Here is a 25,972-nt window from a genome sequence, read left to right as displayed (position 1 = left end):
TGTAACCGTAGGAACATCCTTCGTCGAGAAAATTGAGTTTTGTGTGGAAAAAGAAGTAGCCAGGTTAGGATCGGGTTTTGAACTGAGTTGTTCAAAAGCGATTCCTGAAAATTCATTGAACATGACATTTATGCTCTCTTTAATCGATTTTGTCCGTTTGTGATAAACCCGATAAGCAACTTTGTTCGAAGAATAACCGAGAAATATGGCTTGATCGCCATTTGGATCAAACTTTCCGAGGCTGTCAAAATCGTTAAGTGTAGTGACCCGAACTTTTCCATGTTTATATATATATTAAATGAAATTATTATTTACATGATTAAGTGTTTCCAACATGTTAAGCAATCAAACTTGTTAAGACTTGATTAATTGAAATAGGTTTCATATAGACAATTGACCACCCAAGTTGACCGGTGATTCACGAACATTAAAACTTGTAAAAACTATATGATGACATATATATGGATATATATATATATATATATATATATATATATATATATATATATATATATATATGGATATATATATATATATAGTTAACATGATATTATGATAAGTAAACATATCATTAAGTATATTAACAATGAACTACATATGTAAAAGCAAGACTACTAACTTAATGATTTTGAAACGAGACATATATGTAACGATTATCATTGTAAAGACATTTAATGTATATATATCATATTAAGAGATATTCATACATCATATTATCATGATAATATAATTATTTAAAATCTGATTTGATATTATAAACATTGGGTAAACAACATTTAACAAAATCGTTAACCTAAAGGTTTCAACACTTACATGTAACGACTAACGATGACTTAACGACTCAGTTAAAATGTATATACATGTAGTGTTTTAATATGTATTCATACACTTTTGAAAGACTTCAAGACACTTATCAAAATACTTCTACTTAACAAAAATGCTTACAATTACATCCTCGTTCAGTTTCATCAACAATTCTACTCGTATGCACCCGTATTCGTACTCGTACAATACACAGCTTTTAGATGTATGTACTATTGGTATATACACTCCAATGATCAGCTCTTAGCAGCCCATGTGAGTCACCTAACACATGTGGGAACCATCATTAGGCAACTAGCATAAAATATCTCATAAAATTACAAAAATATGAGTAATCATTCATGACTTATTTACATGAAAACAAAATTACATATCCTTTATATCTAATCCATACACCAACGACCAAAAACACCTACAAACACTTTCATTCTTCAATTTTCTTCATCTAATTGATCTCTCTCAAGTTCTATCTTCAAGTTCTAAGTGTTCTTCATAAATTCTACAAGTTCTAGTTTCATAAAATCAAGAATACTTCCAAGTTTGCTAGCTTACTTCCAATCTTGTAGAGTGATCATCTAACCTCAAGAAATCTTTCTTATTTAAAGTAAGATATCTTTCTAATACAAGGTAATACTCATATTCAAACTTTGATTCAATTTCTATAACTATAACAATCTTATTTCGAGTGGAAATCTTACTTGAACTTGTTTTCGTGTCATGATTCTGCTTCAAGAACTTTTAAGCCATCCAAGGATCCTTTGAAGCTAGATCCATTTTTATCATTTCCAGTAGCTTTATCCAGAAAACTTGAGGTAGTAATGATGTTCATAACATCATTCGATTCATACATATAAAGCTATCTTATTCGAAGGTTTAAACTTGTAATCACTAGAACATAGTTTAGTTAATTCTAAACTTGTTCGCAAACAAAAGTTAATCCTTCTAACTTGACTTTTAAAATCAACTAAACACATTTTCTATATCTATATGATATGCTAACTTAATGATTTAAAACCTGGAAACACAAAAAACACCGTAAAACCGGTTTTACGCCGTCGTAGTAACACCGCGGGCTGTTTTGGGTTAGTTAATTAAAAAATATGATAAAATTTGATTTAAAAGTGGTTCTTCTGGAAAAATTATTTTTCTTATGAACATGAAACTATATCCAAAAATCATGGTTAAACTCAAAGTGGAAGTTTGTTTTCTAAAATGGTCATCTAGACGTCGTTCTTTCGACTGAAATGACTACCTTTACAAAAATGACTTGTAACTTATATTTCTTACTATAAACCTATACTTTTTCTATTTAGATTCATAAAATAGAGTTCAATATGAAACCATAGCAATTTGATTCACTCAAAACGGATTTAAAATAAAGAAGTTATGGATAAAACAAGATTGGAAAATTTTTCTTGTTGTAGCAACGTGAAAATTGGTAATAAATCTATATTAATCATATCCTAGCTAACTTATATTGTATTATACATATATTCTAATATATTATGTAATCTTGGGATACCATAGACACGTATGCAAATGTTTTGACATATCATATCGACCCATGTGTATATATTATTTAGAACAACCATAGACACTCTATATGCAGTAATGTGGGAGTTAGCTATACAGGGTTGAGGTTGATTCCAAAAATATATATACTTTGAGTTGTGATCTAGCCTGAGACGTGTATACACTGGGTCGTGGATTGATTCAAGATAATATATATCAATTTTTTTTCTATACATCTAACTTTGGACAACTAGTTGTAGGTTACTAACGAGGACAGCTGACTTAATGAACTTAAAACATCAAAATGTATTAAAAGTGTTGTAAATATATTTTGAACATACATTGATATATATGTACATATTTGTTATAGGTTCGTGAATTGACCAGTGGCCAAGTCTTACTTCCCGACGAAATAAAAATCTGTGAAAGTGAGTTATAGTCCCACTTTTAAAATCTAATATTTTTGGGATGAGAATACATGCAGGTTTTATAAATGATTTACAAAATAGACACAAGTACGTGAAACTACATTCTATGGTTGAATTATCGAAATCGAATATGCCCCTTTTTATTAAGTCTGGTAATCTAAGAATTAGGGAACAGACACCCTAATTGACACGAATCCTAAAGATAGATCTATTGGGCCTAACAAACCCCATCCAAAGAACCGGATGCTTTAGTACTTCGAAATTTATATCATATCCGAAGGGTGTCCCGGAATGATGGGGATATTCTTATATATGCATCTTGTTAATGTCGGTTACCAGGTGTTCACCATATGAATGATTTTTATCTCTATGTATGGGATGTATATTGAAATATGAAATCTTGTGGTCTATTGTTACAATTTGATATATATAGGTTAAATCTATAACTCACCAACATTTTTGTTGACGTTTAAAGCATGTTTATTCTCAGGTGAATATTAAGAGCTTCCATTGTTGCATACTAAAATAAGGACAAGATTTGGAGTCCATGTTTGTATGATATAATGTAAAAACTGCATTCAAGAAACATATGTCGATGTAATATATTTCTATTGTAAACCATTATGTAATGGTCGTGTGTAAACAGTATATTTTAGATTATCATTATTTGATAATCTACGTAATGCTTTTGAAACCTTTATTGATAAAATAAAGGTTATGGTGGTTTTAAAAATGAATGCAGTCTTTGAAAAACGTCTCATATAGAGGTCAAAACCTCGCAATGAAATCAATTAATATGGAACGTTTATAATAAATATGAACGGGACATTTCAGTTGGTATCCGAGCGTTGGTCTTAGAGAACCAGAAAAATTTGCATTAGTGTTTCTTATCGAGTTTGTTAGGATGCATTAGTTAGTCTGGACTTCGACCGTGTTTTCTTTAAAAATGATTGCTTAACATTTTTGTTGGAAAATATATATTATTAACATGTAAATATTATGTGATATATTAATCTCTTAACGTGTTTGATATTATGTGATAGATGTCTACCTCTAGAACAAGTCCCATGACTCACCTAATAATAATGAAGGGTCAAATGTAAATTGGAATAATTCGTGGACTGGTTCACAAGTTCCCGAAGAGGAACCGGAAGAAGAGTCAGAACCGGAAGAAGAATCGGAACCGGAAGAAGAATCGGAACCGGAAGAAGAATCGGAACCAGTGGGGGAAATAATAAAACAGTTAAGTAGAAGAAAATCCTCAACCAACCGACCAAAGTTAATTATAGTCAATGGTGTTTCCGCCAAGGAAGCAAAGTATTGGGAGGATTACCAATTCTCCGATGAATCAGATCCCGACAAGGATTCCGATGATGTTATAGAAATTACCCCAACACAATTTAATAAGGCAAGAGAGAACAATAAGGGAAAGGGCATAAAAATAGAGAAATTTGATTCCAAACCCGATGAACTTTATATGTATCGTCAACACCCGTATTTCTTAAGTTGTGACAATAACCCGGGAACCTCTGAACCACCAGGTTTTTCTAAATCAATGTGGAAAACGACGGCTCGTATTAGGGGAACATCATATATCCCTAGAAACTTGTCAAAACGAACCAAAACCGAAGAAGAAGAAGAAATGAGCGAGTCGGAATAAGATAGTTGTATTCGTGTGGTGTAATATATGTAATATAGTGTGCTTATGCTTTATGATATATGTAAAAATTGCTTGTATTAATAAGTAATTTTTTTTTATGAATCTAACTCTTGTCTATTTTACAGTATAAAAACACAAAATGGATAGACAACCCAATATTTTAAGAGACCTACCCGGCGACATGATTGATGAAATCTTGTCTAGAGTCGGTCAGAATTCCTTGACACAACTATTTAAGTCGAGATCAGTTTGTAAGACATTCGAAGAACGTTCCAAGAATGCCTTGATTTATAAAAGGCTTTCGTTCGAAAGATGGGGGATATCACATTGGGAAATCCATAAGTTACGATGTGTTTACTTTGACGCATATATTGCGGGGAACCCAAATGCTATTTTACGCAACGGGTTAAGAAATTATTTTGACTCAATATATCCGAATATAGGACTTCGTGATTTAGAAAAAGCGGCTAACATGCAACATAAAGAAGCATGTTATGCTTACGGGTTAGTGATGTTCGCTTCTTACCAAAGTGAGAACAAGAACATCGGGCTACAACTATTAAACAAAACGCTCCCACAAGTGACGGAGTCGGTAATTGGGGTAAGAAATGAGGTTTTTAGATTGTTACGGGACTGTTGGACATTACGTAACCCTCGTCCCTTTGACGACGTTACAACACGCTATCTTATCAACGGCTATAACGGTTATGTTCCACAAGACCAAGGATGGGATGTAGTCCTAGTAAAACCAGAATGCATGACTTGTTTCTGGACGTATGAATTACGTGTCTTTATTGCCTTTAGTGAACGACTTGTGTACTAGCTAGAATTATCTTCACAACTATCTTGTATCAAAGTTATTGTGTGCTATATTTAATGCTATATGTAAAATAAGCGGTATTGTAAGTTTGTAAAATATTGTGTAAAAGTTTGAATGCGAAATATTATTATAATCAGTTTTTCATATAGAATTGTAGTAGCTGAATTGAATATTAGCTACTAAGTATGAACTTAACGGGTAGGTACTACCCGAATTTAAACTTATAAAACGCTAATATGAAGAAAAAGCTTTTATAAATGAGTTCATAATATGCTACGAGATACTATTGACTACTCTTAATATTCTGTATGATTAACTTGTTTCATTTGACTATTTGAAGGAAATGGCACCGACTACTCGACAAACCATGAATATTAGCGAAGAGGAATTTCGTACCTTTCTTGCTGCAAACATAGCCGTAGTACAAGCTGCGCTACATACCAACAATAACCTTGGATCTAGCAGTACAGGAAATCGTGTAGGATGCACCTACAAAGAATTCACTGCCTGCAAACCTTTGGAATTTGATGGAACCGAAGGACCGATCGGATTGAAACGGTGGACCGAGAAGGTCGAATCGGTGTTTGCCATAAGTAAGTGTACTGAAGAGGACAAAGTGAAGTACGCTACGCATACCTTCACAGGTTCTGCATTAACATGGTGGATACCTATCTAGAGCAAGTGGGACAAGATGATGCTTACGCACTACCGTGGTCCGCATTCAAGCACTTGATGAACGAGAAGTACCGTCCCAGAACCGAGGTCAATAAGCTCAAGACAGAACTTAGAGGGTTACGAACCCAAGGATTTGATATTACCACGTACGAAAGACGATTCACAGAATTGTGCCTATTGTGTCCGGGAGCGTTCGAAGATGAGGAAGAGAAGATCGACGCGTTTGTGAAAGGATTACCAGAAAGAATCCAACAAGATATAAGTTCACACGAGCCCACCTCCATACAACAGGCATGTAGAATGGCTCACAAACTAGTGAACCAGATTGAAGAAAGAATTAAAGAACAGACTGCTGAAGAGGCCAATGTGAAGCAAGTCAAAAGAAAGTGGGAGGAAAATGGTGATAAGAATCACCAATACAACAACAACAGCAATTACAACAATAATTGCAACAACTATCCCAACAATCGCAATATCAATCCCAACTAAAACAAACGGCCCAACAACAACAACAACAACAACAACAACAACAACAACAACAGCAACTACAACAATCATCCCAACAACAATAATAACTGCAACAACAACAACAATCAGAAGCAGCTATGCCAAATGTGTGAAAAGTATCACTCGGGGATCTGCACCAAATTTTGCAACAAGTTTAAAAGAAATGGTCATAGCGCGGAGAAGTGTGAGGTCTATGGAAAAGGGGTTAACAGAACGAAAGGAACAAATGGTGTCGGAACGAGTAATGGCGGAGCAAGTAGTGTCGGAGCAAGTTATGCCAATGTAGTTTGTTATAAATGTGGAAAACCGGGCCACATTATTAGAAATTGCCCGAACCAGGAGAACACGAATGGACAAGGCCGTGGAAGAGTTTTCAATATTAATGCGGCAGAGGCACAGGAAGACCCGGAGCTTGTTACGGGTACATTTCTTATTGACAATAAATCTGCTTACGTTTTATTTGATTCGGGTGCGGATAGAAGCTATATGAGTAGAGATTTTTGTGCTAAATTAAGTTGTCCATTGACGCCTTTGGATAGTAAATTTTTACTTGAATTAGCAAATGGTAAATTAATTTCAGCAGATAATATATGTCGGAATCGAGAAATTAAATTGGTTAGCGAAATATTTAAGATTGACTTGATACCAGTAGAGTTAGGGAGTTTTGATGTGATAATCGGTATGGACTGGTTGAAAGAAGTGAAAGCAGAGATCGTTTGTTACAAAAATGCAATTCGCATTATACGAGAAAAAGGAAAACCCTTAATGGTGTACGGAGAAAAGGGCAACACGAAGCTACGTCTTATTAGTAATTTGAAGGCACAAAAACTAATAAGAAAGGGTTGCTATGCTGTTCTACCACACGTCGAGAAAATACAAACTGAAAAAAAGAGCATCAATGATGTTCCCGTCGCAAAAGAATTTCCCGATGTATTTCCGAAAGAATTACCGGGATTGCCCCACATCGATCCATTGAATTTCAAATAGATCTTGTACCAGGAGCTGCAACAATAGCTCGTGCTCCTTACAGACTCGCACCCAGCGAGATGAAAGAACTGCAGAGCCAATTACAAGAACTTTTAGAGCGTGATTTCATTCGACCAAGCACATCACCGTGGGGAGCTCCTGTTTTGTTTGTCAAGAAGAAAGATGGTACATTCAGGTTGTGTATCGACTACCGAGAGTTGAACAAACTTACCATCAAGAACCGCTACCCACTACCGAGAATCGACGACTTATTTGATCAACTACAAGGCTCATCTGTTTATTCAAAGATTGACTTACGTTCCGGGTATCATCAAATGCGGGTGAAAGAAGATGATATTCCAAAGACTGCTTTCAGAACATGTTACGGTCATTACGAGTTTATGGTCATGCCGTTTGGTTTAACTAATGCACCAGCTGTGTTCATGGACCTTATGAACTGAGTGTGTGGACCATACCTTGACAAGTTTGTCATTGTTTTCATTGATGACATACTTATTTACTCAAAGAATGACAAGAACACGGTGAACATTTAAGAAAGGTGTTAGAAGTATTGAGGAAGGAAGAATTGTAAGCTAAGTTTTCAAAGTGTGCATTTTGGTTGGAAGAAGTTCAATTCCTCAGTCACATAGTGAACAAAGAAGGTATTAAGGTGGATCCGGCAAAGATAGAAACTGTTGAAAAGTGAGAAACCCCGAAAACTCCGAAACACATACGCCAGTTTTTAGGACTAGCTGGTTACTACAGAAGGTTCATCCAAGACTTTTCCAGAATAGCAAAACCCTTGACTGCATTAACGCATAACGGGAAGAAATTTGAATGGAAGGATGAACAAGAGAAAGCGTTCCAGTTATTGAAGAAAAAGCTAACTACGGCACCTATGTTGTCATTGCCTGAAGGGAATGATGATTTTGTGATTTATTGTGACGCATCAAAGCAAGGTCTCGGTTGTGTATTAATGCAACGAACGAAGGTGATTGCTTATGCGTCTAGACAATTGAAGATTCACGAACAAAATTATACGACGCATGATTTAGAATTAGGCGCGGTTGTTTTTGCATTAAAGACTTGGAAGCACTACTTATATGGGGTCAAAAGTATTATATATACCGACTACAAAAGTCTTCAACACATATTTAATCAGAAACAACTAAATATGAGGCAGCGTAGGTGGATTGAATTGTTGAATGATTACGACTTTGAGATTCGTTACCACTCGGGGAAGGCAAATGTGGTAGCCGACGCCTTGAGCAGGAAGGACAGAGAACCCATTCGAGTAAAATCTATGAATATAATGATTCACAATAACCTTACTACTCAAATAAAGGAGGCGCAACAAGGAGTTTTAAAAGAGGGAAATTTAAAGGATGAAATACCCAAAGGATCGGAGAAGCATCTTAATATTCGGGAAGACGGAACCCGGTATAGGGCTGAAAGGATTTGGGTACCAAAATTTGGAGATATGAGAGAAATGGTACTTAGAGAAGCTCATAAAACCAGATACTCAATACATCCTGGAACGGGGAAGATGTACAAGGATCTCAAGAAACATTTTTGGTGGCCGGGTATGAAAGCTGATGTTGCTAAATACGTAGGAGAATGTTTAACGTGTTCTAAGGTCAAAGCTGAGCATCAGAAACCATCAGGTCTACTTTAACAACCCGAAATCCTGGAATGGAAATGGGAAAACATTACCATGGATTTCATCACTAAATTGCCAAGGACTGTTAAGCAATCATACTTGTTAAGACTTGATTAATTGAAATAGGTTTCATATAGACAATTGACCACCCAAGTTGACTGGTGATTCACGAACGTTAAAACTTGTAAAAACTATATGATGACATATATATGGATATATATATATAGTTAACATGATATTATGATAAGTAAACATATCATTAAGTATATAAACAATGAACTACATATGTAAAAGCAAGACTACTAACTTAATGATTTTGAAACGAGACATATATGTAACAATTATCATTGTAACGACATTTAATGTATATATATCATATTAAGAGATATTCATACATCATATTATCATGATAATATAATAATTTTAAATCTCATTTGATATTATAAACATTGGGTTAACAACATTTAACAAAATCGTTAACCTAAAGGTTTCAAAACAACACTTACATGTAACGACTAACGATGACTTAACGACTCAGTTAAAATGTATATACATGTAGTGTTTTAATATGTATTCATACACTTTTGAAAGACTTCAAGACACTTATCAAAATACTTCTACTTAACAAAAATGCTTACAATTACATCCTCGTTCAGTTTCATCAACAATTTTACTCGTATGCACCCGTATTCGTACTCGTACAATACACAGCTTTTAGATGTATGTACTATTGGTATATACACTCCAATGATCAGCTCTTAGAAGCCCATGTGAGTCACCTAACACATGTGGGAACCATCATTTGGCAACTAGCATGAAATATCTCATAAAATTACAAAAATATGAGTAATCATTCATGACTTATTTACATGAAAACAAAATTACATATCCTTTATATCTAATCCATACACCAATCACCAAAAACACCTACAAACACTTTCATTCTTCAATTTTCTTCATCTAATTGATCTCTTTCAAGTTCTATCTTCAAGTTCTAAGTGTTCTTCATAAATTCTACAAGTTCTAGTTTCATAAAATCAAGAATATTTCTAAGTTTGCTAGCTTACTTCCAATCTTGTAGAGTGATCATCCAACCTCAAGAAATCTTTCTTATTTACAGTAATATATCTTTCTAATACAAGGTAATACTCATATTCAAACTTTGATTCAATTTCTATAACTATAACAATCTTATTTCGAGTGGAAATCTTACTTGAACTTGTTTTCGTGTCATGATTCTGCTTCAAGAACTTTTAAGCCATCCAAGGATCCTTTGAAGCTAGATCCATTTTTCTCATTTCTAGTAGCTTTATCCAGAAAACTTGAGGTAGTAATGATGTTCATAACATCATTCGATTCATACATATAAAGCTATCTTATTCGAAAGTTTAAATTTGTAATCACTAGAACATAGTTTAGTTAATTCTAAACTTGTTCGCAAACAAAAGTTAATCCTTCTAACTTGACTTTTAAAATCAACTAAACACATGTTCTATATCTATATGATATGCTAACTTAATGATTTAAAACCTGGAAACACGAAAAACACCGTAAAACCGAATTTACGCCGTCGTAGTAACACCGCGGGCTGTTTTGGGTTAGTTAATTAAAAACTATGATAAACATTGATTTAAAAGTGGTTCTTCTGGAAAAATTATTTTTCTTATGAATATGAAACTACATCCAAAAATCATGGTTAAACTCAAAGTGGAAGTTTGTTTTCTAAAATGGTCATCTAGTTCTTTCGACTGAAATGACTACCTTTACAAAAACGACTTGTAACTTATATTTCCGACTATAAACCTATACTTTTTCTGATTAGATTCATAAAATAGAGTTCAATATGAAACCATAGCAATTTGATCCACTCAAAACGGATTTAAAATGAAGAAGTTATGGGTAAAACAAGATTGGAAAATTTTTCTTGTTGTAGCAACGTGAAAATTGGTAACAAATCTATATTAATCATATCCTAGCTAACTTATATTGTATTATACATGTATTTTAATATATTATGTAATCTTGGGATACCATAGACACGTATGCAAATGTTTTTACATATCATATCGACCCATGTGTATATATTATTTGGAACAACCATAGACACTCTATATGCAGTAATGTGGGAGTTAGCTATACAGGGTTGAGGTTGATTCCAAAAATATATATACTTTGAGTTGTGATCTAGCCTGAGATGTGTATACACTGGGTCGTGGATTGATTCAAGATAATATATATCAATTTTTTTTCTGTACATCTAACTTTGGACAACTAGTTGTAGGTTACTAACGAGGACATCTGACTTAATGAACTTAAAACATCAAAATGTATTAAAAGTGTTGTAAATATATTTTGAACATACTTTGATATATATGTACATATTTGTTATAGGTTCGTGAATCGACCAGTGGCCAAGTCTTACTTCCCGACGAAGTAAAAATCTGCGAAAGTGAGTTATAGTCCCACTTTTAAAATCTAATATTTTTAGGATGAGAATACATGCAGGTTTTATAAATGATTTACTAAATAGACACAAGTACGTGAAACTACATTCTATGGTTGAATTATCGAAATCGAATATGCCCCTTTTTATTAAGTCTGGTAATCTAAGAATTAGGGAACAGACACCCTAATTGACGAGAATCTTAAAGATAGATCTATTGGGCCTAACAAACCCCATCCAAAGTACCGGATGCTTTAGTACTTTGAAATTTATATCATATCCGAAGCGTGTCCCGGAATGATGGGGATATTCTTATATATGCATCTTGTTAATGTCGGTTACCAGGTGTTCACCATATGAATGATTTTTATCTCTATGTATGGGATGTATATTGAAATATGAAATCTTGTGGTCTATTGTTACGATTTGATATATATAGGTTAAACCTATAACTCACCAACATTTTTGTTGATGTTTAAAGCATGTTTATTCTCAGGTGAATATTAAGAGCTTCCGCTGTTGCATACTAAAATAAGGACAAGATTTAGAGTTCATGTTTGTATGATATTATGTAAAAACTACATTCAAGAAACATATGTCGATGTAATATATTTGTATTGTAAACCATTATGTAATGGTCGTGTGTAAACAGTATATTTTAGATTATCATTATTTGATAATCTACGTAATGCTTTTGAAACCTTTATTGATAAAATAAAGGCTATGGTGGTTTTAAAAATGAATGCAGTCTTTGAAAAACGTCTCATATAGAGGTCAAAACCTCGTAACGAAATCAATTAATATGGAACGTTTATAATCAATATGAACGGGACATTTCATTAAGCACATAGCATATACAACCTAAGACACGGAAATATTTGACATTCGGGCGTCTACCATATAATAACTCATATGGAGTTTTATCAAAACGTTTATTAGCAATACAACGATTTTGGGTATAGCGTGCAGTTGAAATGGCCTCCCCCCACATTTTTGGAGGTAGTTTGGAGTAAGCAAGCATCGTTCGAGCTGCTTCGTACAACGTACGATTACGTCGTTCGACTACTCCATTCTGTTGGGGGGTCCGAGCAGCAGAGAACTGATGTTCAATGCCTTGGTCTTTCAAATAACTATCAAGCAGGGCATTCTTAAATTCCATCCCATTATCAGTTCTAATGCTCTTAACATGTTTGTTAAAAGAGCGTTGTGTCTTTTTAATGAACTCAATGATAATGGCGGGGGTTTCTGACTTAGTTCGCAAAAGAAAAATCCATGTAAATCGGGTATAGTCATCGACAATAACAAGCACATGTTTCTTGCCACCGAGGCTAGAAATACGCATGGGTCCACATAAGTCCATATGCAATAATTGCAAAGACAATGAAGTACTGGGGTTTTGCTTAAGCGGATGATTAGTCCGTTTCAGCTTACCCATCGCACATGATGGACACACATGATGCTTATCATAGTGAAAGGTTGGAATACCATCAACTAAGTCTTTAGAGACTAGTCGATTGATACCCTTGTAATTCAGGTGTGACATCCGATGATGCCATAACCATGAATTTTCTTTGGTAGAACGAGTAGCCAAACACATGGTTGCATGAGAAGGTGCATCATTGAGGTCAATAGTGTATAGTGAAGCATAACGTTTACCAACAAGAAGATCATTTCCTTCGGTGGATTGCACCGAGCATTGTCGACGTTCAAACAAAACTTTAAGATCTCCATCGCAGAATTAACTCACACTAAATAAACTGCACCCCAAACATTCAACATATGAAACCCGTTTGATTGTTATGCCATTTTGCACATAATCTCCGTAACCTGTTATCGCTACAATTTCATCATTTCCAAAACCGTTCCTAGGAATTTGTCAATGAAGTTGACAAGCAAGGATTTATCGCCCGTCATGTGTCGAGAATAACCGGAATCGATATACCAAACACAGACGTCAAAACCCTGTAAATGTGAATTTCCTAGAGTTTAGGTACCTAAAGTTTCTTGGGTCCTCTACGGTTAGTACCAACAATAAACTTTGGATCAACGACAAGATAATCACGTTAAGCATCATGCAGTTTTGACAATAATGCATCATTTAAAACCACATTACATGAAACATCATACGCAATATCAAGTTTTACATCGTTATCAAAAGTCTTAACACACAACTTATTCCAAGTAGATGTTTTGTTCACATACGAAAATTGAAAAACATGAGATGATTTCCTAGGCCGGCTAGCAGATTGCGTTGGTTTGTTTGCTACTTTCTTAGTCGTGGACTTAGGAACCCATACAGATTTGTAATTCAAGTTTGGATTATGACCTGTGACATGAAAAACACCTTTGTTAGTTAGACGTCCAAACTTTTCAGTTGACACATGAGATGATTGATTTTGCAAAATTTCCAATTTGATTTTACGTTCTTTTGCATCATACTCACTTAAATCAGGTTTAGGACTTGTGTGTTGTGTGGACTTAACTGATGTCGTTAGAAGACTCGCTTTTGAAGTTTTTGTCATTGGAATCATAGGAATCTTTTCAGTTGACACAGAACCATCGGGAGAATGAACCTTTTTGACAACAAATTGAGTTGTAGAAACAACTTTTGAACCACGATTTCCAAATTGAGAACGTAGAGGATTTTTAAGAATAGTAATGGGTTTTACATCCTTAGATGTTGTTGTTCCCTTCCCCTTCTTAGTAATCCCACCAATACATTCAAGCACATTGGTTTCAACATTAGTTAGCCTGTTTCAGTTGAATTATCTTTTGTTTTAAGTTTTTAACCTCAAGACATAATTCTTCAGCAGAAACTATCATTTCACCCTCCTTAAAAGCATAGGTACATTCTTTCTTAGGCAGTGAAGGAAACTTATCACACAAAACAAGCATTTGTTCTAATGATTGGCACTTAAGTTGCAAGTCAATATTCTCCTTTTCTAGTTGAGCTACTATACGATTCAAATTACGTACAGCAGGTAAATGCAAATAATAATCGTGCAAAGGATCAAGTTGACTTTCAAAATCTATCAAAGGTTCAATGATCGGTTCATTATGAGGTTCTATTTTTTCATCTAAAGAATTTTGACCTAGAGATTCTGTCTCAAAGAAAACAGTTAGTTCATGTGCTAGGTCTTCACGAAAAACATTATCAGAACATGCAGGTAAAGCAGGTAGAATTGGTTTCACATCAAAAGTTGATTCATCAAACACCTCATCTATGTTAACAATGCTGGAACTAGGTTTGTTAAACACTTCATTCTCAAGCATTAAAATGTATTTCTCTAGCATGAGTGTAGGAATGTAAACCAATCTACGTGTCGGCACATAATTAGCACATTGCACATTCTTTTCAGTTTTAACAAGTTCCTTCAAGAAATCAGGATTTGATTTACCCATTTTTGCATTAATTTTCTCATACATTAAGCTAATTTGATGGTATTTTTTAGATTTGCGATTAACAATAATATCATCAAAATCAGCATCAGAAGCATGCACAAAATGCGATGGTATACCAGCTTGAAAGTAATCAGAATGATATAATCCTGGAATCTTTTTGGAAGCTCCATCTAAGATCTTAGGATCTTCAAAACCCAACCCCCACTTTTCACCATGAATCGTTTTTGGTCTGTTCATGAAAATTGTTTGTTTTGAAAGTTCTAAATCAATGATAGCTTTAGATTGCTCTGTACGATAGAGTTTTTTCTCATATCGAGCAAGTTGAGCTTTCATTAGAACAGACTCTTTTGACAACGAAGAATTTTCAGTGTCTTTTTCAATTATGGCGTTTTCCAAATGAATAATTTTCTTGTTTAACTTTGAAATTGTGGGTTCATGTTGGTTTTTTAAATAAGAAAGATCTTTTTCTAAGAATTGAACTTTTTCTGCAAGTCGTTCAGATTTTAAACGATAATCAGTTCGTTCGACTTTAATCGGATGAATTGTCTTCTTAAGATCTTCCAACTCAGTTTCCGTAGAGTTGAGTTGGAGAGTCAATCGTTGCACATCCGTTTGCAATATGGATGAGGAAGGTCTGGTCTCATTTAGTTTGATTTTATCTTTTAAAATCTTGTTTTCAGATTTTAAGCCTTTGACTTCTTTTGACATTGAAACCAGATTCTTCATCAAGTCATTTTGCATTTTTATAAAATCAGGTGAGATTTCAGTTGATTGTACCTCATCATCGTCAGATGTTGAGTCAGAATTCTCCAATGCTTCCTTAGCTTTAATGAGCTTAGTCACCTTGCAAACATTTGCATGTTCCACCTCTGAGTCTGAATCATCAGTCCAGTTAAACCAAGTATCATCAACTGGTTTCAGCTCTCTCCCAGTTTCCACAATCTTAGCCATCAACATTTTCTTCTTGTAGTAAGCTGCGTCCTCTTCTTAGGCATCTTGCACTCACGAGAGTAATGACCAGCTTTGCCACAATTGAAACAGATTGAATCTTCCTTCTTGGAATCATCAGTATGTTGTTTTTTGGATTGATCAGCTTTCTTGTAGTACGAGGAAGATGATGAGTGTTTGCGTTGATTGCTTGATTTGCCTTTAAACTTGTGTTTGTTCAAGGCGTTTGTGAACATGGCTGCCATCTTGACTAATTCAAGGTGAGAATCATCAACATCAGAAAGATTCAACTCTTCAGAATCAGTTGATTCTTCAACAAGCACTTTCTTGGACAAGCTTTTGGAAAAAAATGATTTGCTCTTCTTTTTGGCAATTAGAGCAAGAGGATCGCCCGGAGAAGACTCTTTCCTTCCTTCTTGAAGTTTAGACACCTCAGGTTGGTAATGCATAAGAACTACAACAAGCTCATGAATAGTCAACTTGTCAATCTCTTTGGTAGATCGAACAATGGTTCCATAAGGAAGCCAATCAGCATTGAGCTTTTTGAGGAATTTCATGTTGACTTCAGCATGTACTTTTACAATCTTACACCTTTTCAACTCATTGAGAACACCATTGAAATGATGGTAGGTGTCCTTGAGTAGTTCTTCTGGTTCTTGCTTGAAATCTTCATACAATCCTAGAGCCTTATTCAATTTAGTAACGTCTGACATGTCATAACCTTCTTGTTGTCGTTTGATCTCATCCCATATATCTTTTGCAGTAGTGTTGCTATCAACATTTTTAAATAGCTCATATGGGATAGCTTGCATGACAATATTCTTAGCCTCTATGTCACCCTGAGCTCTTTCACGTTTATCACCAGAAAGTTCATAGACTGGAATTGGCATACCAGTATCCGGATGAAAATCAACAACTGGACCATCTCTCAGAGAAGCCCATATATGTTTAGCTTTCTCACCCTTATAGTCTATGTACTGAGTGATACGATGAAGCCATTGAGTGTACTTGCCATCAAACAACACTGAAGGTCGGGAATCTGATCCAATGATAAGAGTATCTTGAGTAGACATCTTAAATTGAGGTAGATTTGGTATTAAACACAATCTATGATCAGGGTTCAGTATAAAATCTAACAAGAATGTCAGATTCGGTAAAGATTCGGTACAGTAGTAGATTCGGTAAGTGGTTCGGTACTGTAGCAGATTCGATAATAATTCGGTAAACCAGATTCTGTATCAGAAACTGATAAGAATCACAAGTAACACACCCAAATTTGGTATGGATTCGGTAACTGATGTCAAAGCTAAGGGATACAAAATAGTTTATATTTTACTAGGAAAAACTATTAAATACGATACAATTTTACACAAGATATTTATTTATTTATAGAATGGATATACTTAAACCTTGCTACAACACTTATAGGCAGTGTACCTAATCGTACAGTAGTGTAGTTTTTAGTAAGTCCGGTTCGTTCTACAGGGAAATCTTTAAACAAAGCTTAACGCTATATTAGTTTACTTTTATAAAAATACAAATATATATATAAGTAATATTATTATTATAAAGGGGGGTTTTTACCGTTTAATGACCGGTTTGTCGATTTTAAAACTTTAGTCGCAGTTAAAACCTAATGTAAAATATAAAATAAATACAAGACTTAAATTAAAGCGTAAAGTAAATAACGATAATGAAATTGCGAATAATAAAAGTGCGATAAAATAAACTTGCGATAATTAAAAAGTACGATAATTAAAAGTGCAATTAAATACAATAATAATAGAAATGCGATATTTAGAAGTGCAATTAAATATAAAATAAAGGAAATTAAATATGAAATAAAAGAATTATGCTTATTTAAACTTCCGTAATCATGATGTTTGACGTGTTGATTTTAGTTTTATGCCCATGGGTTAATTGTCCTTTGTCCTAGATTATTTAATATGTCCGTCTGGTTTTTGTCCATAACAGTCCATCAGTCATAAATATAAAATGCGAGTGTCCTCGTCAAATTATTCTTATACCCGAAGTTAAATATTCCAACTAATTGGGGATTCGAATTGTAACAAGGTTTTAATACTTTGTTTAATGAATACACCAGGTTATCGACTGCGTGTAAACCAAGGTTTTACTACTTTGTTAACAATTACACCAATTACCCTTGAATGTAATTTCACCCCTGTTTTAATTATTCTAGTGGCTATTAATCCATTCCCGTGTCCGGTTAAATGAACGATTATTCGTACATATAAATACCCCGCCCATCGTGTCCGATCGAGTGTATATGGTAATTTATAAGGACGCCCAATTGTAAATCTTTATATTAACATTAACAAACTATCATTTAGTTAAACAAATATAAAGCCCATTAATAGCCCATAGTCTAATTTCCACAAGTGTCGTTCTTTTGTCCAAACCCCAATTATGGTACAAAGCCCAATTACCCAATTTTAGTAATTAGCCCAACATCATGATTACTTCATTTTAAATAAGCATAATAATAACTTAGCTACGAGACATTAATGTAAAAAGGTTGAACATAACTTACAATGATTAAAAATAGCGTAGCGTTACACGGACAGAATTTCGACTTACACCCTTACAACATTCGCTAACATACCCTTATTATTAGAATTATAATTAAAATTAAAATATAAATTATAAATATATATATATATAATTTACGTATGATAAGAAGAAGAAAAAGATTATTTTTACGATCAGAATTCGGTTGACTTTATAGGCAGAATTTCATTTTGGGGCTCCGCGACTCGCGGTGAAATCCTCTTCAAACTCCGCGAGTCGCGGAGAATGAATTTACAGCTCAGTCCCTTTGGAGTCTTTCTCTGCCGACGGTTTTTATTTAAATATAATATATATATAATTAATATAATTAATTATATATTATATTATATTTATATACATAGTTAACTTGTAATTTTTAGTCCGTTGCGTCGAGCGTTAAGAGTTGACTCTGGACCCGGTTCCGGATTTTCGAACGTCCTTGCGTACAATTTAATATCTTGTACTTTGCGTTTTGAATCTTGTACTCTTGTAATTTCGAGACGTTTCTTATCAATAATTGGAACCTTTTTGATTGTCTTTTGTACTTTTGAGCTTTTTGGTCGTTTGCGTCTTCAATTCGTCGAATCTGTCTTTTGTCTTCACCTTTTATTATTTAAACGAATATCACTTGTAAATAGAACAATTGCAACTAAAAGCTTGTCTTTCTTGAGAAATAATGCTATGAAATATATGTTCGTTTTTAGCATTATCAAATATTCCCACACTTGAGCGTTGCTTGTCCTCAAGCAATATCGTCTTGAAATACTAGAATCACTTCTTTATTCTTCACACTTTGTACATCAGTGATTTCTATACGGCGGTATAAACAATGGTAGTAACGATATGGTTTACAGTCCCACATGACTATAAAAATTTAGATCCATTAAGGAAATTGGATCTTTATGAAAACATTTGATCTTTTGAAAATTAAATCTAGTTTTTACCCTAGATAAGTTTTCCGGGATAACCCTTTACCGGTGTTTGCAAAATATTTTTGTGGGTTTGGTGGGTTTCAGATTTGAAAATTTTAGCTCAAAACTTGCTGTTTTGTGTCACCCACTTGCTAACCTTGTATTTGGAAAGCAACACGTCCAGTTTACTTGTCCCGTATATTACCTTTCGATAAACTACCGTCCGGTTGTAAAGGAAAGCGTTGAACAAGCAACTGTTAAGGCAATGTCCCCTGACATGCTTTTAATTATGGTCTATAACGTGTGGGACGCAATTACTATCCTTGGTAGGAGCAATAGTAAAGCTCACCCTTATAATTTTTCGGTATGGCACAAGGTCCTGTCTTTGACCATGCTATGCAACCACCGTTCTTACGGTTGACACCCGATTTAGTTCAGGTGACCTAATGAATTCCAGGTGAATTCCTAGGATTTTACGTTCAATGGTAATGAACGCATTGAAAATAGGGTTTTCAGAAAACAAATCGGTTTATAATTTTGATCAAAATATTTTCTCGTTCAAGCTCGAGTTTAGATATCATTGAATTCCATGAGTTTGAATTCTCAATCTTTAAGGTCAATCTCTAGGATTGAGTAATATCAGTCTTAAAAGCTGATTTTTAATCTTTAAGGAGATTATCCTTTCTGGGGATCTGATTCATTAGTCTTATCCAGCTAATTTGCATGGTGCCCCCCCATTGTACGAGATAAATCCTTCTCATGGTTAGGATAAATCTGACCACTTGGCGACCCTGTTTTATGCTGAGGTCTGTGGATTTCCAACCGATTTTAGTGATGACTTTTCTAGATTTTTTGTCAACCTACAGCTGGTCTGGACGACAACTTCATGACCTAAATCAAGAAGCGCGTGTCTTTTTCGGAAGACTTTACTTCCTTTTAATGATGGAATTGATTCATCGTGTAGATCCATCTCTTCTTTTCTTTCATCGGGTAAAAACAGTTTAGTTTAGTCCAACGCAAAAGTATTTTCAGTTATTTGTTACAGAAATATGTGACATATGTTTAAGATAACTTGGTAAATTTTCCCACACTTGGCTTTTATTTTCCTTTTTATCGTCCTCTATTCCATTTTAAATGAATTTTAACATTTTGGTTTGTTTCTCAATTTATGTCCTTTTTGAGGTAACAATAATTTCGGTGTCAAAACCTAGTTTTATCGTTCATAAATATGTGTAAACATGATTTTACTAGAATTGGGTAGTCAGTATATAAGACCAGGGCTGTTCTTTTTTATCAGAGAGCACTAGATTCTAATACAACTACTGCTTTACTAGTATTTTTAATGGTAACCAAGTGTATAAAGTAAAAATTTTTAAAATCCGAAAGAATTTAACCCCTTCCCACACTTAAGATCTTGCAATGCCCTCATTTGCAAGAAATCAGTAACAATTTAAATTATTGAGGGTGATTTGTGTGAAAATGATTAAATTTTTACCAAAGTTTCCAAATATATTGGCGTTTGTTTGCTGAATGATAAATGGTGCACATCATTTGTTCATTCCGTCTTGTTGTTATTTCACATATATTTTGCATCTTGTCGTCAAAATTAGTTACTTTTGCTGAACTTAATGCCAGTCTTTGAAAATGCGTTGTTTTACCCTGTTGTGTACATAAGATAAACTGCAAACATATATACATATTTTTGAAGTTTGGTATATTACCCCACATTCAAAAATTATTAAAATCTAAGAATAAAAATTATATAATTATAAAAATGATTACAATATTAACAAAAGTATTAAACGTATCAATAATTATAAATTACAAAATAAAAATAAAAAATAAGTAAACTAAGGATGATATTGGTACCAATAGGGGTTCGAGGCATAACCATAGGTGCTATAGAATGCTTCGGCAGGGTCATACGTAGGATATGGTGGCTGCATCTCTATAGACCAAGGAGGGAAGATGGGTTTCGGTGTAGGAATATAGTTTCTACCTATATGTTGGCAATGAGCTATGATTTGGTTCTGATGAACTTGCCAATCTTCAAATGCTCTCTGACTAGCATTTTCGTATTCCTGAGAAGCTATAAACCTTTGCATTTCTTGCATCTCATTCCCCCCTCCTACATTACCTTGCTGTTGGTTTCTCTCCACCTGTGGATGTCTACCATGGTATCGTACTGCGGCGTTATTTCGCCTCTTCAAAACTTTCGCACCATGGTATACATTTAAAACTATAGTATCGCGGGGTTCTGGTTCTTCTACTAATAATCCCCCCCGACTTATATCCACACCGAGATATTCACCAATCAAAGTAATAAAAATACCACCTCCTATTATGCTATGCGGTCGCATCCCCCGAACCATAGCTGATAAATAATAACCCACACAATACGGTATACTTACAGCGCTTTGTGGGTCTCGAATACACATATGGTAAAACAAATCCTGTTCATTTACTTTTTCCTTGTTCTTACCCCTTTGTGTAATCGAATTAGCTAAAAACCTATGTATCACTCTTAATTCGGCTCTATCTATATCCAAATAAGAGTAATTTCCCCCTTTGAAACGGTGATGGCTTGTCATTTGACTCCACACACCGTGTGTATCAAAATTTTCATCTATCTTTCTACCGTTTAGTATCAATCCTCTACAATCGGCAGACGCTAACTCCTCAGGCGTATATATACGTAAAGCCTGAGCCATGTCCAGTAAAGACATGTGGCGCATCGAACCGCCTAACAAAAATCTAATAAAAGAACGATCGGTTAAACTAGCTACCCGATCATTCAACTCTATACTACATAACAATTCTTCACACCATACTTTATATACAGGTCTACGTATGGTGAATAAACGTACCCAGTCATTAAAAGAAGAATTACCATACCTCTGTACAAGTAATTCCCTAATTGGCCCGGCCAATTCTACAGCTTCTAAGGGTCCCCATTCTATGACCCTCGGTACCTCAACAACCTTAGAATGAAGAGTATGCAAACCCCTTTGATATTTTGGATAATCTATCCAAAGTCTGTCAAATCTCAGGTTCGGGTGCAACTCTTCCAAGTGCATATCGGAAAAGGTCATGACTGGATGAGGTATATCCTGCTTGTAGTAGTTATCCACCTCCTGTTGTTCCAAATTCTCAGCAGGAGCATTGCGGGCTTGGGATGAAGATTCACCCCTTTCATTCTGCAAAACACATCAAACACAATTTTTGTGCATCCAAATATGCATTAGTGTCAGCAAAATCATCAATCAAAATAATTACAATGACATTATCAATTTATATCAAACTTAAGCTCATTTTCACATTTTTATCAAATCTACACTTTTTCAAATAAGCATATACGAAAATGTTCGCCAAGTTCATAAGCATTCAACTCAAATAACATGTCAAAATAATCATTACTAGCAATTAAACAAGTCTCAAATGGCATTATCTTTCAAAAATCAAGTTCATGAATTTTAGACTTGAAAAAGTCCACTTTAATTCTCAAAATCATGTTTAGGCTCAAAGTTTGGATCATTTAACTACCTAAACATGTTACACTACTTAATTTAGCAACAATTCATGACAAAAATCGGCCATAACCTGTTTATATCCAAAAAGCCCCAAATTTGCTCAAGAACACAAACCCTAGATTATTCAAAATTTGAAGTTTAAGGCTTCTAATCATGTTAAACAGCATCAATCTAGGTTATACAAGCATAATACATAAACAATTTAAGCCTAATTACACTAAAAAGCATCAAAATCAAATTGGGAAAAAAAAATGACTCAAGAACACCAAATTTTGGATTAAATGGTGTTTAGGTGTAGAAATTTACCGTTTTTCTTGAGTAATTCTTAGATAGCATCCTTCTCAACATGATTTTAGCAAAAGATTTGGTGATTAACGGTTAAAAATTGTGATTTTGGGGGTGTTTTTGGGTGTATTTTCGGCAGTATGTTCGCAGTTTTTCTGTGGGTTTTGTGTGGAATGAGCTGGTTCAGCTCTTATTATTTTTTTTTCTGTAATCCGGTCCTCCCGCGAGTCGCGGGGATTAACCCTCCAAACTCCGCGAGTCGCGGAGTTTGGTATTTTTTTTTTTTTTTTTATAATCTTTAACTTATTAAAACAATTAAGTAATTAATTTTAAAATTTTGTTTCCCTTGTTATTTAGGACGAGGTCGTTTCGGATTGATGTCCTAGTCCGTCCTTCGACAAAATTTTAAAATTTGTCTTTTTGTAGCGATTGTTTTAAAAGCTAAGATTTTTGGGTTTTTTCAATGTTTTTGGCATACTTTAATTCAATAAGATTAAAAATAATGATAATAAAAGTTCTCGTCCCTCCCTTGGGTAAAGCAATTTCGGTTCAAAGACCTAGTCTTCAACTTACGACGAATTTTAAAAATCATATTTTTAACTTAATGAGATAAAGTAAATTTTTATTTTTAAATTCACACAACTTAAATATAAAATTCAAAATTTATATTAAAAATTCACACCAAACTTAAAATTTAAAATGCATAAAATTAAAAATTTATATTTTAAAAATTAAAAATTCACACCAATCTTAATTTAAAAATTCATATTATAAATTCACACCAAACTTATATTAATTTTTCAAATATTTACAATTTTAAATATATTGTTTTTACAAAGTTTACAATATTAATTTAAGATTTAAATATTAATATTAAAAACATGGTAAGAATAAAATTAAAAATCTTTTTGTTTTTTTATCCCACTTTAATCAATCAAATATTATTAAAAATATGCGCCCCTCTTTTCGGTAAAGTAATTTCGGTTCCAAAACCTAATTTAACTCATGACGAATTTTTGAAATATTTTGGGTTGATTGATTAAAGATATTTATACCTCAAGAATAAACGTTAAATTTCGCAGTGATGTAATAAATTTTTGAATGATATCAATAATTTCGGTCGCCAAACCTAATTTTATTCAATACCAATTTAATACTTTTTAGCGAACAAATTAGCGTTTATTATCAAAAGGTTAAAAATAAAAATAAAAATAAAAACTGTACAGACATACCTGTGGAATAGATTTCTTAGTTATATGATCTATCACATTCATAAGATAGTCGGTTTAATTGATTTTCCATGGCTACATAGGCGTAACCTCGCGCATTCAGTGTCTTTTCTTCTAAACATATGAACGGTCCGTCTCTGCATAAAGTAACAAATTCGGTATTTGAATAGGTTTGATTATTTGAACATTTACCTCCATGTGACCATTTTCCGCATTTGTGACATCGTTCTAGGTGTCGTGCTCTTCTTTTCGCTGCGGATTTTGATTTTCCTTTACCAAATTATAACTTATTATCTTCGCATCTGGATTCTTTTCTAACTCTGTCCATTCTTTCTCTGATTACTGATACTAATTCGCTCGGTAGTATGTCATTATTACGTTTAGTGATCAAAGCGTGTAGCATTAGACCATGGTTTAGTTCACAGGCAGTCTTCATTTTGTAAAAACCTAAAAAAAATAAAAATTCAGAATGGGGGGAGAAGACTAGTTCTTTAGGGTCTGCTAGGGAAAGACCATTCGGGTTCCATTTTTGAGAACTACACGAAAACAGAAAATCTAACTCTAACAGAAATACATATTATCCTTTAAAGACTTGATTCTCCCCACACTTAGTTAGCTGTGGTGTCGAAATTGTGATTAACTTCGTTGTCGACTTCCATCGGACCATGTATGTAATGTTTAACTCTGTGACCATTAACTTTAAATTCAATCCCATTTGAATTTATCAATTCTATCGTTCCGTATGGGAAAACTCTTTTGACTATGAATGGTCCAGACCATCTTGATTTCAATTTTCCAGGAAATAGCTTGAATCGTGAATTGAAAAGAAGAACTCTGTCTCCTTCTTTAAATTCTTTTGAACTTCTGATTCTTTTATCATGCCATTTCTTCGTTCTTTCTTTATAGATTAACGAATTTTCGTATGCTTCATGTCTTAATTCTTCTAATTCGTTTAGTTGACTTAATCGTAGACGTCCAGCTTCATGTAAATCAAGATTACATGTTTTCAAAGCCCAAAATGCTTTGTGTTCAATTTCTACTGGAAGATGACATGCTTTTCCATAAACAAGTCTAAAAGGTGTGGTTCCAATTGGAGTTTTGTAGGCTGTTCTAAAAGCCCAGAGTGCATCCTCTAATTTAATGGACCATTCCTTCGGATTTGATCCTACGGTTTTCTCTAGAATACGTTTTAAAGCTCGGTTGGTATTTTCAACTTGTCCACTTGTTTGTGGATGATATGCGGTGGAGATTTTATGAGTTACTCCATATCTTTTAAGAACTTTCTCAAGTTGATTATTACAGAAATGAGTACCCCGATCACTTATTAAAGCTTTCGGTGTTCCAAACCTTGCAAAAAGACGTTTTAAAAAGTTGACTACAACTCGTGCATCGTTAGTTGGGAGAGCTTGTGCTTCCGCCCATTTAGATACATAATCAATGGCTACGAGTATATATAGATTATTATGAGATTTTGGAAATGGACCCATAAAGTCAATACCCCAAATGTCAAATACTTCACATACTTGGATGACATTTTGTGGCATTTCATCACGTTGACTTATTTTTCCGGCCCTTTGACATGCATCACAGGATTTGCAAAGAAGGT

The sequence above is a fragment of the Rutidosis leptorrhynchoides genome, chromosome 8 (genome assembly GCF_046630445.1).
Source record: "Rutidosis leptorrhynchoides isolate AG116_Rl617_1_P2 chromosome 8, CSIRO_AGI_Rlap_v1, whole genome shotgun sequence".
Lineage (NCBI taxonomy): Eukaryota > Viridiplantae > Streptophyta > Magnoliopsida > Asterales > Asteraceae > Rutidosis > Rutidosis leptorrhynchoides.
This window is presented reverse-complemented; position numbering follows the sequence as displayed.